The sequence below is a fragment of the Aptenodytes patagonicus genome, chromosome 2, assembly GCF_965638725.1.
Source record: "Aptenodytes patagonicus chromosome 2, bAptPat1.pri.cur, whole genome shotgun sequence".
In the NCBI taxonomy this organism is placed as follows: Eukaryota; Metazoa; Chordata; class Aves; order Sphenisciformes; family Spheniscidae; genus Aptenodytes; species Aptenodytes patagonicus.
Window position 1 is genome coordinate 168,155,830 of NC_134950.1, and position 17,438 is coordinate 168,173,267.

At 40.2% G+C, this 17,438-nt stretch overlaps 1 protein-coding gene across 11 annotated transcripts in view; it reads left to right on the top strand.

Annotated features, from left to right (window-relative positions):
• Positions 1-17,438, top strand: part of ADCYAP1R1 (ADCYAP receptor type I) — a 150,394-nt gene that overhangs the window by 74,318 nt on the left and 58,638 nt on the right. The window lies entirely within an intron of this gene.

Genomic DNA, 17,438 nt, shown 5'->3' on the forward strand with positions numbered 1-17,438 from the left:
ATCTATTACTACAAAAATTTTGAGGGCTATTCAAATGTAGATGTTGGCAGTTGATCAGTTGAATACCACTCTGGTAAACACATTTGCCCGTTACTGCTTGCTTTGTTAATGGGAATGGTTGCCTGTACTTAGACAGCTAGTGGGAGAACAGTAAATGGGATGGGAACAAGAAGGGGTTAGAACCCACTCCAATGGCTTTCCATTAATAATTTCAATTGGAAGATTTTTCTGTACACTCTTAAGAATCATTTCCTTTTCACCAGTGTATTGGCTTCTGGAGGAACATTCTGACATACCACATTTTGCACATTTAGAGTCACTCCTTTTGGTATCTGCGTGTATTGTAGGATCACGTGGAAAGCGCTAGTCATGGATCAAGTGTTGTTAGACTAAAGACTCAAAAGAGTCTTCTTAGCCTGTTCTTTACTGTGAAATGTTTTTTCTGATGAGACTTCACCAAGCACTGATATTCTCACATAGGTGGCCAATAACTGAAATTGCCCCACTGTACAATTTATTTTCTTGTTTCAGCTTATTCTGAGCTACATCCACTACTTCTTAATACACCTTACAAACTTAAGCCAAGAACTTCATTACAGGAAACTGCCTACTCAATAATATATGCAGTTGAATAAGTGTAATAATTTCGACTCCTGACAGATTGTGCATATTGATTTTTCCTCAGCAAAATAAAACTGAAGAACAGTAAGTTAAATCATCTTCAGACAGATGAGCAAGTTACAGTACTATAACAAGTTATTAACTACTCCGTCTGCTGAGTGGTAGAAAAATATCTGTATATACTCCTCTCACCATGGCAAAAATGAGATAACTCAGTTTTACTTACCTTCAAAAGTAGAAGTGCAAAGTAACTTACATGCATAATAACACCTTAAATATCAGCTCCCTGAGCCCTTACTAAGCCCTATTTTTTCCACAAAGTTCTTCATATTTCTACTTCATTAGACGCTTAAGCTATACCCTTTATTTTGGTGGAAATTACAATGGATCAGGTCTTGATCTCCTCCGCAGGGTGCTGAAGAGATTTAGAAAGTGGAGACAGCTCTGCAGTGTCTGCTGAACCTCGTGGCCTCTTCCATCACTGGAAGAGCAAAGGCAGCAGGAACCGCATGTCCAATATTCTTTGTATTTTTTTTAGTTTCTGGGCAAGGGAGGATGAAGGTGGGGAAAGGGAGATCCTTGGCTTTGCCCAAGAGCTGCTAGCCAGCGCTGCTGGCTCAGAATGTGCATAGTAATTTGCTCCTGGCAAAAGGGAGGAATAGAAAATGTGTAATTCCTTCCCCAAATTCCTCCTATGAAATAGAAGGAACAGGAAAGGAAAAAGGGAGAGATCTCTCAATTTCATGCAGTTTTCCAGCCTTTTGTAAAAGAAATGAAGCAAAGAAGAACTTTTCTCACGTGTTTTGTTTTGGGTGTCATAAAGCTTAATGTGTTGAAATGTTTCATTCTAGAGAGAATAATTTTGCATGCTATACTAGAAAAAAATGAACTTGGCCTGTGCTGTTGTTATGCTTTCCAGTTTGAGATTTCATTTTCTAATATGAATTCCACCGCAGAAATAGGTTATTCTGTGGTGCAGGAATACTTTAGCAATACCACGCTGAAGTCTAAAGATGAAATTAATCTCACGTTACCTGGCTGAAAGCAGAATGTTTGCTTAAAGTGGACATGTAGGCTCCTCCATAGCAAAAAAAAAAAAAAAAGAAAAAAAAGGAGGAAAAAAATTGATTCGACCAGCCTATATATTTTAAGATAATTTGTTAATTTCAGATACTTCAGAAGTAGGATAGTATACCTTCTCTCCTATTGATGTGTGATCTATTTTTCCTCATTTCATATCTACAGGAACATTGAATGTTAGAGTCCAATTCTAAGCCAGCTTTTGATTTTGTTTATTTTTTTCACATATAGGCATTATTTCTGCAAGATAGTTGGAAAGGAAAAGATTTTAGGAAAATTGCCATCCAGACTTCAGATTGATCTCAGTTAAAATAAATGTTCTTTCTTCCTCTTTGCATTTCTGAATTTTGCTCCTGAATGCCATGAAGACTCATGATTTTGACAGCTTGATGAATACATAGTGTCTTATAAATGATTTACAGATGAATCAAAGTAATTACCTACCTCTTGCACCATACTGTAAACATGTAGTTTAGAGGCACTTTTGCTTTTAACATGGGTAGTTTTGAGCCTCAAGCCATACGGAAATATCCAAACAGACTCACCTCCCAGCCAATAATGTATTGTCATAGTTAAACCTCATCCGGCAACTGAGCACAACACAGCCGCTCGCTCACTCTCCCCCACCCAGTGGGATGGGGGAGAGAATGGGAAGAGTAAAAGTGAGAAAACTTGTGGATTGAGATAAGAACAGTTTAATAATTGAAATGCAATGTAATAATAATAATGATAATAATAATAATAATAATAATAATAATAATAATAATACACAAAGCAGGTGATGCACAGTACAATTGCTCACCACCTGCTGACCGATGCCCAGCCAGTCCCTGAGCAGCGGCCCCCCCGGCCAGCTTTCCCCAGTTGATGTACTGAGCATGACGTCCCATGGTATGGAATGTCCCTCTGGCCAGTTGGGGTCAGCTGTCCTGGCTGTGCCCCCTCCCAGCTTCTCGTGCACCTCCAGCCTGCTCAGTCGGTAGAGCATGGGAAGCTGAAAAGTCCTTGACTAGTGTAAGCACTGCTCAGCAACAACTGAAACATCGGTGTGTTATCAACATTGTTCTCATCCTAAATCCAAAACACAGCACTGTACCAGCTACTAGGAAGGAAATTAACTCTATCCCTGCCGAAACCAGGACATATATTTATAGCTACCACTGGCTTGTTTTCTGAAAAAATCGCTAACAAATCACACTTTTAAGATTTTGATAATTCTTGAACTAAACACACCTTTTACCAAAACGAGTGCAGCAAATACCCAGGCGGCAGCGGGAGGGTGCTGCGGTCAGTGCCAGGAACAGCTCTCTCCCTTCTCTAGAAGTGATTCTGCTGCTGTCAGTCTGCAACCTCAACTCCCACTGAATTCAACAGGCATTTTCAACATGTGTTTCGGTGAAGAGAACTGTACTGGGCTCTGTATTTATGGGAAAATGGCCTCCTTGGGGAACAATTGCATCACTGGATGTTAGACAGCTAATTTATTGGCTAAATTAGCTGGCTAGTCTCCCAAGACTCCTTGTACAGTTGATAGATACTGAGATTTACATTCCGTTTGCATATTAAAACACCTAAATTAAGGTGTCTTAATATGCAAGTTGAGTCCCATTTGATGTGTATCCATAATCTCAGAGTTTAGCTGCCTATTTCACTTCCCAGCCCTGGATTTCCTCTTTCTCCATAATTCACATATGTTATTTTATTTTCTGGCTTTTTTTTTTTTTTTTTTTTTTTTGAGTAAACCAAGTGGGAACCCTACCCAAGCAGCTGTGCCAGGTAAGGCACATGTCTGAAGTCAGATGGTGCAGTTTTCACCCTTCAAGAGCAGACAGTTGAACCTCGTGGACAAGCACTTGAACGTGCTCTTCTTATTGATCCTTTTCCTTGCCTTTCTGATTACCCTAAAAGCCATTTCAGACTTCCTGAATGCCTGCCTTTCCATAGCAGCTTGCGCTTTTGATAATCAAGCCATACATTTCATGCTCACACAGTTGCTGGAATTGATTGGTTTGTTTCCTTTACAGAAAAACAAATCAAAGCAAGCACAGTGAAACAAAGCAACTAGAAATCACAACCAAAACAAAAGGCAAGGTTAGAATAATTATTAATTTATGAGTGAGGAAGAGGCTGCAGGTACCATAAATGAGTGATTAACCAGGGCCTGTGTGAAAAAAATTACTGGAAATAGAAGTCAATGCACAATGAAATGCTTTAGAAGAAAAAAACGATTTTTAGAGTGAGTAACAGGAGTAGGCCTAAACCATGTGACAAGAGCAAAGCCAAACAGAAATAATGACCACAAACAATTAATTAAAATGCACTAAAGGACTGTTGTATACATTTTGAGAACATGCCTCATTTTTGTTCCCAAGACATGAAAGTACTTGAATCTGTTCCAGGTTTTTGGTCATACAGCCAAATGACTAATATAATTCTACCCCTTCTCTGCTAACCTGCAAACTACTTAAAACAGAACCCATTGTTTTCATAATTGAATAAGCTAGAACAAAATTAAATATAGTACACCCAGTCAGTAGAACTATTTCATCATTGTCTTCATACAGGATATACCAGAACCACTGATTTCTTTCCCATTATTCTTCTGGATTGAAAACTGATAAAGAAAAGTTCAAACGGTGTGATTACAACAGCTGATCATTCCTGTTCACATGAATAAGATGGGTTACAAATGCAGCATTTTTTCTGCGCTTTCTAATTTTTCTTCTACGTGTGTCCTAAACAGGTAGTCTATGGACAGAGTGACCTATCTGAGGGTATATGTAAATATATACCTGTACTCTATACCTGTATAAATACATACCTATACCTATAAATAACTCCTACATCTAACTGGGTTTTACAGTAGGGGTTAATTTTCTCTCTGTTAAGTAATATGACATCTGTTCACTCTCAGAATATCATGAAGAAAGTTGTTACCATCTTGATACATGTCACTGATGTTATCACAGTCCCTGCAAGCCAAAAATTATCAAATGATTGAAACACAAAGAAGTTTCTGGAGCTTTACTCTATAACTCAAGCGTGCAGAATTGTGCCCTGTAACGTACTTTTCTCATCCTTTGTCCAGGTAATAAGAATATCACAGACAATGAGAACTCCCAAACTTCCTTTTAGATATTTTAGTTATGGTTTATTTTGTCTGGGTGCAGGGAATAATCTTTATGACCTCCACAGGTCCCTTTAGCCTTATTTTCTTTTTTTGCATAATTATTCCACATTCCAGTAAATACCACCAGTAAAAGAATACTGATTATATGTATGCAAAAATTCATAGTTATTTATTACTTCAGATGGGAGTGTAATTACTTGCCCACACATGTTTGTGAGCAACACCACAGAACAATTTCTCTTCCTACTAGGTCTTTAACATTTTCTAGTAAGAAGAGAGGGAGAAGGAATAATATACTTAATTCATTTTCATATTTCTTTTTTAACCCATCTCTAAATTCTCTAAACCAATTAGCCTCCAACTTATAGCAGCTTTATACATGGAGAAACTCATTGACTTTGTTGGCATTAACTCCTTACTTAGAGGAGTAAGCAAAAAGAAAATGAGGATCTGCAGACACTTTTTTCCCAAATATGGTTAAACCCCACATTCTTCCCAAAATACCTCTTCCTGCAATGACTACTGTAATGGCTTTGATGGAGGTAGTGACTAAACCAGCAGTGTTGGAGGTTTGATGCATATGTCTATGTGTCTGGAGTTTGAAACTGGTGTTACTGGTCCTCTACTATAAATCACCAAGTGGTGATGGCAGCTTCAGCACTCTCTAGTGACTGGTTCCCATTTCTTCCTGTATCCTTCCAGTCTTCAGACAAAGACAGACAGATCCACTACACTTACTCTCCAAGGATCTGATCTAAAGGCCAGCAAAGGGGAATTATCTTGTCTCTAGCAGTTCAGATTTTGCATTACCACCACTGTAATTTTGGGCTTTCCTGTGTCCACTTCCTATGGTTTCCTGGGCATTATCACCTAACATATTTCATGTATCTTAAGACATCGGAAATACTTCTGACCTCTTCCTATGCCTCATTATGATGTTTATGGGTTTGGGGTTTTTGTACTTTACTATAAGCGGTTGAGAGATTTTGTATTTTGTAGCTTACACAATATAGAGTGGTGGGCAGTGTGTACACATTTACTTTTTCTGGATTAAATTTATATGACCTCTGCTTGCTGGTGATAGGACTGGTCTGGGTGTGATGGCATTGGTGGCTCCTTCCCAGTCTACATTCCATTCCATTTCTTCCCATTCTCTATCTGCAAAAAAAATCTTTCCAGGAAAAAAAAAAAAAAAACAAAACACCAAAAAAAAACCCCAAAAGTGAAAGCATCCACTGTTGATTTTCAGGGGAATGATCACGATAGTTCTCCATGCTTCACTAGCATCTCCTTTGTCCCTTCTTCATCATGCATTCTACTTCCATTTTCATCTGTTGATACCCCTCACATTGCCTTTTCACTGACTTCAGGTTGTAACCTGCCCAGATCAAGGTGTATCTCTTTATATATCTTTACTTTTGACAGGAAGGCATCTCGTAGTTGGGAACTTACAGAATAGTAATATCATTTCCTTTAGTCTCTTCCATACTGATGAAAATTGCCCAGATGTATGCAAATCCTTGTGAGGCTGGATTGCATTTATTTTTTGGTGCTATTTTTTCTACTCTCCGAATACATTGCGGGCAGCGTCAGAGAAGTTCAATATGAAACAGGAGACAGGCTTTGTTAAACTCTGACATTGTTATTGAATCACACCTTTGCTTCAAGATTTGTTTTTCAGTTACTCCAAAGCTTGAACAAAATGCAGCTTCTGTCTTCCTGCTCAGGAGTATGAAATGCAATGTGTTAACATGCCTCTTAATAGAGTATGAACTGGCTTTTTATAATGTATTTATTTCCTTTGTTTCTTCCACTAGATCATAAGATCCCATGGGCTCTAATAAGGAATTGCTTGACTCACCACTAGAACAATTTCCAGGAGAGATTATGGAATTTGCACACTGGAAGAAATTAAGTTATTTAATTCAGTCATTTCTCATTCTCAGAACATTTGAAGGAGTAAACAAGGAATAAATGACTCTCAAGAGTATCCACATTGGCGTCACTGTAGTTACATCAGGAATGAATTTGGCCCAAGATCTGTTATAGATTATCTTCTACTACAGATGTCCTTTTTCCACTGAGATAACTATTTATAAACAATAGAAAAGCAAGAAAGTGAGGTGGACAGGAGTCTGACTATGCAACTTGCTTCTGAGCTCTGTTACAACTCTTGCTCTGGAGAGTGTTTAGCTTTCAGTGTCACCATTTATTTTGTTTTGTTTTGTTTTCCAGCTGTAAAAAAAGCAGAAAATCTTCTTACCCCCAGAGCTACCATGAAACCTCAGTAACAATAATTTGTAAATTCCTTTGAGGGAACTTAATATATGTGTAACAGAATTTAATATAAGTTCTGAAATTATCAGTCATATAGACTTGAGGTCAGTTGCTATTTTCTGTTGTTTAATGTCTGTCTGTTTAGTTTGGTCTCTTTATCCTTTAAGAAACCTGCCAAAATTGACAAGGCAACTGTTGACCTCAGGCTTTGCCTGAATAAGTTCCATTGAAAATCCTGTTCTACCACATTGGGATTTTTTAAGATTAAAGTGTAACCCCATACCCAGAGACTGTTTCAAGGTTTGTGTCCCATTTTAGTCCCACTTCAGTGCTGTTGTGAGATTAGTTAGAAACTAACAAATCAAAGGAATCTGTTATCGTTTTTTTTCTTCTGTGACATAACAGATTTAAAGCCCTGAATTTATTATGGGGAAACCTCAATGCTCAAGACACCTGCTACCAAAACTTCCACTCATCTTCTTCCATGCAACCAAATCCTCTCTCCATTTTCAAAGGAATGCAGACTCCAAAAAGACACACTGAAAATATTTCTACTTTCTCTGTATCCATGGCAACTAGTTATCCTAGTGATCTTTACAGATGTCGTCTTCACAGGCCCATAAATCTCATAATGGGCCAAATATCACTACTCTCCATGGGTGGCAAAAGTGGCAATGAACTGTTCAGCTATACAGCTTGGAAAGATTCCTTACCTATAGCCCTAGCTGAAAGCCAGGGTTAGCTGTGAGGTACGTTAATATTTGTGTGGCAAAAAAATATGTATAAAAAATATATATATTTATTTCTATCCCGCTCCTCCATCACCACAACCAATTGTAGGCTTAGTTAATATTGTTAACTGAAACTATTCAAAAAGGTAGGACACAGCTGACAGTGCTCCACCCTGTTGTCCCTAGTCAATCATTTTTATGGGTAGGTTGTACCTGTGAAAGGGAGGATCCATTCGGAGGATCTGACAAAGGAAGAGTAAGGCTTTGTGGAAGAGCAACACATCTTTCTGGTTCTTACTCTATTGCTTTCTTCTCAAACTCTGTCTTAACTCTGCAAACTTCAGCCAGTATTTTTACTATGTTCTTCCCAGAAGTGACTCTGAGCCCAGTCATTTAAGGATTAAGATTTGTAGCACTGCGATGTATGCAAAGCCTTCTAGGCACTAGTGGAATAGCCTCCCTTTTCCTCTCTCTCTCAGCTTGGAGAATTAATGGAAGATAGAGTTGATAAAGAGAAGTGCATGATCTCTTCTTCTCCTAAGAAGGTAGAGAAGTGCGTCAGAATGGCGGGGGGGGGGGGGGGGGGGGGGCCGGGTAGGATGATGACAGTCATTTCGGCTGCCTCCAGCAATAAAAGAAGCGAGGGGTACCAGCTGCTGCCAGGCAAGGCTGCCTTCAGCAGTACCCCATGATCTCACATAACCCACGTCCTGAGCGATGCCAGATTATCCACAGCTGGCGAGCTCGGCACTGGCGCAGGTTCTGGCAGCTTGTAAGTGTCATTCTGTCCTCCAGCAGTGTTGGAATAAAATCTCCCTTTTGAGTAATTTCACGGAGTCTCTCTGCCTCCAGAACAGCAAAGTGGTGACTTTCTCATAGATGAATAACCAATCATTTTTATTATATTTGAAGAAAGTTTTAAAAAAACCCCACGTCTCCACTTCCCAGATTATTGGCTTTTTACTCTTCTGTATAATTAGACAAAGAAATGTTCCAAAGATTTTGCCAAACTGAAGTTTCCCTTTAAAACTCTCCAAAGCTCACCTAAGGCCAATTGGTTGGCAGCACTTAAAGGATTCTGGAGATTTTCTTGGATGAGGTTTTCTTGGCAGGTAACAATGCAAACACAGCAATAAGCGTGAGCTTAGAATAAATATCCTGTGATTGTAAAGAATTAAACAGCTTTAAAAGAAGAAAAAAGGTTTATACCTCTCTAATTATAGATAACAGCTCCTGTCATTTAAAAACTGATCTTTGCCATGTATAAAATGTTCAAGGAAAAAATAATAATTTAGTATTAGCCTTTCCTTTTGAGGTGTGTTTCACATGAGATGTAGACAAGAACCTTTCACCCTCTTGAGGAGAGTAGTTCTAATGGTTGAATTTTTGCACAAATGAGATGATCTTCTTTCTCTTTTCACCTCTGAGACAGATCATGGTCAAACAGTGACTTGTGTGTGTATTTGTATCTACTTTTTTCCCCACCAAAAAAGTAGGAATAAGGATAGAGTTCTAATTTATAATTTGTGTGGCTCACTCCTAAGGTGGTTGGAAGGTGAACCAAAGTGAACATCCAAACCCAGTGAAACCCGCTCTGGTAAAAAAGACTAGCTCCCAGTTCTTAAAATATACAATTTATGTTTGGCAAATGCAAAGCATATGCATTAATGCTTTTAAGAGCTAAAGCCTGCTGGCTTCAGCTCATCTTTTTCTACTGTTATGCTATAAAACTCACCATTCCACTCAAAGAAAAAAAAAAATGTTTCTGTTTCTTTCACTTTTAGTTTTTAATATAATCTAGGATTAACTTGGTAGATAAGAAGTGAAATATCTCAAATAATTTTTTCCAACGTTCTCTTTCATAAATTAAGATGATATTTTTAATAGTTCTTTGAAAACAGTGCTGCACTTAGTATGCTTTAGATCTCTGAAAATGTCATCCCATAAACCAACTCACTTTACTGATAATGGCGTACCAGTAGAAAATGCTATCATAGTTTATATAATTATCATTATATAAACAATGGATTCTAAATAGTCATAATATAGTGTTGCATAACTTTATACCAGGGGCAGCAGGTATCTAGAGAAAGGCAATGGAAAATACTAAGGTGGGCCAACTGCTCGTTTGACCAGAGTTTATTTTTCTTCACATACAGCCCTAGCCGAGTCACTTGGACTATACATGTGGAATTCCTCTGCTCTAACTCCAGTTGTTTGAAGCCTAAGATTAGGTTTTCTCTTGGTGCCTTTTCTGATCAGTGGAAGAAAATACTCATCTCCAGAGGATAATTTATTTTAGAAACCCTCTAGCAGCACCCTCCAGAGGTGTCTGTTTTTCTTCATGCACTGTAAAAGAAATGTAGAATTTAGCTCAGATTTTCATATATAAAGTTTACACTGTTAAGGTGAATGAATACCATGTTAGACAATGCAAGGTGCCTCTCAGTGCAACAGTAGTAAAATTTGGATAGAGGAACAAATTCTTAGAGTAATAGCTGGTCCAGATGACATATGCTGAATAAATAGACATTGTTCAAATAATTCCAAATTCTATTGGGAGCAGAACTGGGAAGGAAGAAACCTTCCCTTTTTCTCTGCTCAGCTTCCCCTTGTACTCAGTCTTTCATGCCTGCTTTGTATATAGAATCATAGAATCATAGAATCACTGAGGTTGGAAAAGACCTCTAAGATCATCGAGTCCAACCGTCGACCCAACACCACCATGCCCACTAAACCATGTCCCTAAGCGCCTCATCTACACATCTTTTAAATACCTCCAGGGATGGGGACTCCACCACTTCCCTGGGCAGCCTCTTCCAATGTTTCACCACTCTCAGTAAAGAAATTTTTCCTTACATCCAATCTAAACCTCCCCTATTTTACAGAAGGACTTTTTCTTCCTTGTGCATGATCACGTATTCTCTTTTCCAACATAGAGTGTCACCCTTTAGTGTTTTTTCTCCCCTTTTATAACTTTGGAATTCCAGTTGATTTTTCTTTTCCACTTTTTTATGGCCTGGACGTTCAAAAGAGACTATTGAATCTGACAGTGTTATAAGTTTGTTGCCTAACTTGAAACACCTACAGAACCACCATTTCGGTAATAGGAGCTCCTATAAGATACCTTTACTTTGAAATGTCAATTACTTTTGAAAATCTAGGCCCCATACCCAGGCCTTGCTTAAGCCGTTATTTATTTCGGTATTTACCTAGATTTATGAAAGAACAGAGAGCACCTATCTCATATTCTCCCTCTCTCTGAAAGGCTTTATATGTAGTATGCCCTTTAAAAGTTATTGTGCATCGCATACTTCAGTTTAATATGCTGGCTTGTAACATTACGTTTCCTTTGATATTACTCTCCTGAAGGCAATATGACCTTGAAGGTGGTATTTTAATCTAATAAATGAGGAGAGGAACTCAAAATCAAACTGAATGCTGTAAGCCAAAAGGATAGATTTTCATCTGAAGTCTTTATTTTCATACACGAAAAATACAGAAGTATAAGGTTTATGTATTTACATTTTTTTCTTGATTTCCCAAGGAAACAAATTTTTTGCAAATTGTTGTCTATTCCCTTTTGTCTGTGTATGAATCCATAAATCCCTTTGTCCATTGTCCCATCATTCCTTTTTACACTCCCCCCCTTCACCCAATAAATTTGAGTCCACTGAATAAAGTCAGCAACATTTGACAGAGATGCACTAGTCTCAAAGCTGCAAATTCCTGTATGTTTTGTGAAAATGGTGTGCTGAGTACAAGAAAGATGTCAAAATAATTATTTTCATGGAGAGGGGGACAGGTAGGACTTACCCACTTTATTGAGGAGTGAATGAGTGAGCAGTGAATTAGTACACAGGGTCTTGCCATCTAAAAAACACATCTCTGCTTTTGCACCTTCTCTTGCCAAAAAGTTAGCAGAGATGAGAACCTGATCTCCTTCTACCAACCTGATCTCCTTCTGTGACCAGGTGACCCGCCTAGTGGATGAGAGAAAGGCTGTGGATGTGGTCTACCTGGACTTCAGCAAGGCCTTTGACACTGTCTCCCACAACATTCTCCTCGAGAAGCTGGCGGCTCACGGCTTAGACAGGTGGACTCTGCGCTGGGTCAAAAACTGGCTGGACGGCCGGGCCCAGAGAGTTGTGGTGAATGGAGTTACATCCAGTTGGCGGCCGGTCACGAGCGGTGTTCCCCAGGGCTCAGTACTGGGGCCGGTCTTGTTCAATATCTTTATCGATGATCTGGATGAGGGGATTGAGTGCACCCTCAGTCAGTTTGCAGACGACACCAAGTTGGGTGGGAGTGTTGATCTGCTCGAGGGTAGGAAGGCTCTGCAGAGGGACCTGGACAGGCTGGATCGATGGGCCCAGGCCAACTGTATGAGATTCAACAAGGCCAAGTGCCGGGTCCTGCTCTTGGGTCACAACAACCCCATGCAGCGCTACAGGCTTGGGGAAGAGTGGCTGGAAAGCTGCCCAGCAGAAAAGGACCTGGGGGTGTTGGTCGACAGCCGGCTGAACATGAGCCGGCTGTGTGCCCAGGCGGCCAAGAAGGCCAATGGCATCCTGGCCTGTATCAGAAATAGTGTGGCCGGCAGGAGTAGGGAAGTGATGGTGCCCCTGTACTCGGCCCTGGTGAGGCCGCACCTCGAACACTGTGTTCAGTTTTGGGCCCCCTCACTACAAGAAGGACGTTGAGGTGCTGGAGCGTGTCCAGAGAAGGGCAACGAAGCTGGTGAAGGGTCTGGAGGACAAGTCTTCTGAGGAGCGGCTGAGGGAACTGGGGTTGTTTATCCTGGAGAAAAGGAGGCTGAGCGGAGACCTCATCGCTCTCTACAACTACCTGAAAGGAGGTTGTAGCGAGGTGGGGGTCGGTCTCTTCTCCCAAGTAACAAGCGATAGGACAAGAGGAAACGGCCTCAAGTTGTGCCAGGGGAGGTTTAGATTGGACGTGAGGAAAAATGTCTTTACTGCAAGAGTGGTTAAACATTGGACCAGGCTGCCCAGGGAAGTGGTGGAGTCCCCATCCCTGGAGGTATTTAAAAGATGTGTAGATGTGACGCTTAGGGACATGGTTTAGTGGGCATGGTGGTGTTGGGTCGATGGTTGGACTTGATGATCTTAGAGGTCTTTTCCAACCTTAATGATTCTATGATTCTATGAATAATGTGATAACACACTGATGTTTAGTTGTTGCTGAGCAGTGTTTATACTAAGCCAACGACTTTTCAGCTTCCCATACTCTGCCAGCGAAGAGGTGCACAAGAAGCTGGGAAGGGGCACAGCCAGGACAGCTGATCCAAACTGGCCAAAGGGACATTCCATGCCATGTGATGTCATGCTCAGTGTATGAGCTGGGGGGAGTTGGCTGGGGGGCAGCAATCGCTGCTCAGGAACTGACTGGGCATCGGTCGGCAGGTGGTGAGCGGTTGCATCACTTGTTTTTTGTTCCCCCGTCTCTTTCTCTCTCTCTCTCTGTTTTACTTTCCATTACAATTTATCATTATTATTATTATTATTATCATTATTATTATATTATTTCAAGTATTAAACTGTTCTTATCTCAACCCACAATTTTTCTCACTTTTGCTCTTCCGATTCCCTCCCCCATCCCACGGGGGGGGAGGGTGAGCGAGCGGCTGGGTGGTGCTCAGTTGCCGACTGGGGTTAAACCATGACACAGTCTAAACACAAGTTTTATCTCACTTTTACAAGAAGCTTGAGACAGAGATGTAGGGATTGGTCATGTGGCTTTTCATAAGCAGCCGCTGTGGTTTGCCTGTGGTTTGAATTGCTCAGGAGCTGCACAGCTACGCTGGCACCATTCACAGCCTGCAGTAACATGTCCCAGCCCTCAGCTGGACTCCTTCGCTCAGGATTGGAAAGTGGCTAAGAGAGGCTGCATAGCCACTGGTCAGCCCTCTGCTCTGAGGGCAGAATTGGTTCATGTCTGCTCCAAAAGACCACATAGACCCTATGGGGAATACCAGCTTCAGCCATTGAATAGACAGCTGTCTAGGCTAAGCTAGTTCTTAGCCTCGTTCAACTGAGTTTAGTCAGTGGAGAGATGGAAGTACGCTTACAGTGTGATTCACCACCACCGCCACCTTGAAATGGGATTATCCCTATCTGGAAAGTCTCTCTTCATGAGCTACAGAGGAAACTTTGCCTAGCTGAATAGGGTAAAAGGGTAAGTCTTAGCCATCTGAAGTTAAACCAATCCTGAAATAATGATAATGATAATGATAATACAGTAGTTGAATGACTACTTTGTGTTTCCTCAAAATTCAGTGACGAGGGATGGGGGCTCCCAAAGGATCATCCATCCCATCGGAGAGGAGGTGACTAGCTGAATGAGATGAAGCACTCTTCTGCCCATGCTATGAACAGGGCATAACTAGTCACCCAAGAACAGACACCAAGCTTTACACCACTGATGTTAACTGAGATGAATCCCACAAAGTTTACCAAACATGAATTTCAGCCTGCAGGTTGCAGTGCAGTCGTGAGCAGGGAAGGCAGAGTTTGTGCTTTCCGCAAGGTGCCCTGTTTTCAAGGCCATCCATTAGCAAGACCACCACTTTTCACTCTGGCCCACATGATATCTTATTCTTTAAAACTAGCTGTTGTTATTACTGACTTCCAACATGCTAAGAACCAGGAAAATTTGCCCACTTGAAGCTGCGCCTTGCTGCTTGCAGTGTCTGAGCTACCTCTTTCAAAGCTAGCTCGGGCATCCCTACGTCACACGGCAACGGAGACATATCACCAGTGCTAGAGGAGAACCCCGCTGTGCAGTTTCACACTCAAGTCACATTGATTTCCATGGGCAGATTTCACCCAGCAGGAGCTGCTGGCTGTATCAAGGTTTACAAACATAAGGGGCTTGTGCACGCTGGCCTTTATTACTTTTTTTTTTTTTTTTGTCATCCCTTTCTTTGCTTTTATAAATTGTTTCAAATACGTTTTTCCAGGCAGGATCAGGGAACATTCGCATTGGTTACGAATTCTTTCCCATCTCCGTCACTCATCTATTTTGGTAACTCAGGCAAATTACTTGACTCTCTGCTTCTCTATCCCTGTCTTCTAATGTCAGCACATCAGTGCTTTCTAGCACAGTGAACTTATAATGTCTTTTTAAATGCGGGTATTTTTTAGCTCTGCATGGTATTACCACAAAAAGAGCCACCTGGTATAACTGAATTTGAAACACAGTGCTATGAAATATTTATTCCGTGTCTACACTTTCTTTTCTGCAGTATGAGGATTTCTTTGCATTTCTCTAGGTTGGTTTGCAGGATCTATTGCTGTCCCAGTGTTTGGAAGAGAACTGATGTTGAAGTAATAATAAGAAATAAGAAATCTTTCCCTATTCCTATCAACCTCATTTAATTTAAGCGAACAAGGCTAGCAGGTGGTTCTCAGAAGATCTCATTAGCCACTTTGATTGTCTCTAACACCTCTTGTAAGCAAATGTCTCATTACCGTGGATATTTGCATAGCCTTTACTTTTGTACAGAGCGCCATACATCAGAGAACTATAAACCTATTACTACATGTCTTCAGATTTACGTGGTAAATACAGTTCCTACTGCGTGGACAAACACTAGCTATCAAAGACAATAAAATCTAACAGTGCTCAATGTGATCTTGATTTCCATCTTTAGTACTCTGATTGCATCACAAAACTTTTCAAACCCCAGTCTTTGAGCCTTTTGGAGTTGTTCTAGTGAATCACAGTATTCATACAATGAGATTCCCATCTGGCAAAGGAAACAGCCTGGGGTAGGAGTGGAAGAGAGAGGAGAGGGAAATGCAAAGGATTCCTTTTTTCCAGCTCCTGTGATGAATTAACAAGCATTTTTGCAGTAATATTGTATTCTGGTGGGTTTGCAAAGCTGAGGGTTTTTTAGCTAATAGGATTAGGATTTTATATGATTGTTAATTTACATGATGTGATCTGATGCTGCATCCTTTAATTTGAAAGAATGATTATCAACTCCTTATCATATGCCTTCATTATAAAATCATAACAGTGTTGTTTGAGACTGACCTAATTCTTCAAACACTGTATCACTCAGAACTGCCCTATCCACCGTGCATGGTAGTATCCGACTTATATTTTGTGAGAAAACATAGGGCTTGATTCCCCGCCACTGAAGCTGATGGAAAAAATACACCAAGTCCAGCCCTGCGCACATACATTCTGCACTGATGGAAATCTGTTACTATCACCACAGCTGATAAAGCCCACACTGTTTTTACAAGCTGATCACCCAAACCTCATTATATTGTACTTGTGCCAGGCTGAAAGTATGACACTTTGAAGTATTATCTGCTTTTACCGAAGATCTCATTTTTCCTGGCACATAGTCAAAGAGAGAGTATATCAGCGGAAAACCACTTAGAAAATCGTGGAGCGTGCGGTTTTTAACAGCTGATAAGGTTATGTGCTCGATCTCAACATCAAATGCAAATAAGTAGTGGAGATATTCAGATTTAGTTTTTCTTTCTTTTCCTGCTGAGGTAGAAGATGATTCCCATTTGAGATTCCTTCACTAAGTCATTTTTTTAAACATTAGTAGGAAATTTGAGAGATTGCTCTGAGTTTTTCTGTACACTGGATAAGTCTTTCAGGTTTATGAGCTAGTAAAATGGTGGTTTGCAGAATTACAGGAGGGCTTATGCTTCTTGAAAGCCAGTCATAATTTGTCATCTCTCTGACACAGTGATCAGAAAGAAGCAGGAGCTGGGCTCCTTTATTTTATTTACAATAGCACATGGGACCTGAATTTTTCCTATATCCTAAGAGAACACAACTCCCACCCACAATCCCATCACCTCCTCTATGCATGCATGTAACAGAAGGTTGGTTCGTTACCACTCAGATCTTTAGTTCAAAGCTTGTTACCTGAAGCCTAACCTCTGAACAGTTGTTAAAGGCCTGATCCTGTCTTTAGCTTATGCAAGAAATCATTAGAGGTCAAAATCATCCTTTTGACATTGTGAGTTTATATTCTGTATAACAAAAACTGCAGTAAAGGTAGTGAATGATATTACGATGGTTCTTCACTAATGGAGGACATTTCTACTTCCAATATTTTTTCAAGACAATGAACAACATGAAAGAGGTGAGCTTCCCTCACATAGCCACAAAACCGGCTGTAGGATGAAGCAGAATCTGTCTTTCAGTTTCCAGTCATCTCCCTGGATCAAATTCCAAAACGTGTCAGTACCCAACCTTTGACAAGGACTAGAGCCAACAGAAATTTATAGAATTTAAATCAAAGATGCCTAAAGATTTAACTCACCAATACTGAAAGATAGCTAAATGATACTAAAAGATAGCTACGTTGTGGTAGATTTCGCGCTCAAGGGAAATTTTGTTTCTGATGTACGTTGGAGTGATTTAACTGGGACTAAGACATGTCATCTTCTGCTAGGGTAGAGCCTGGTCATTATTGTGCCATGCAACTACATATTTTATGCTATTCCTATGAATGAAAATTATTTTATTCCAGGGAAAGCTTATTAGAAACTGATACTGTTTATTATTCTAAACAAGCGCATTTTTATGGATAGAAGAAAGAACCA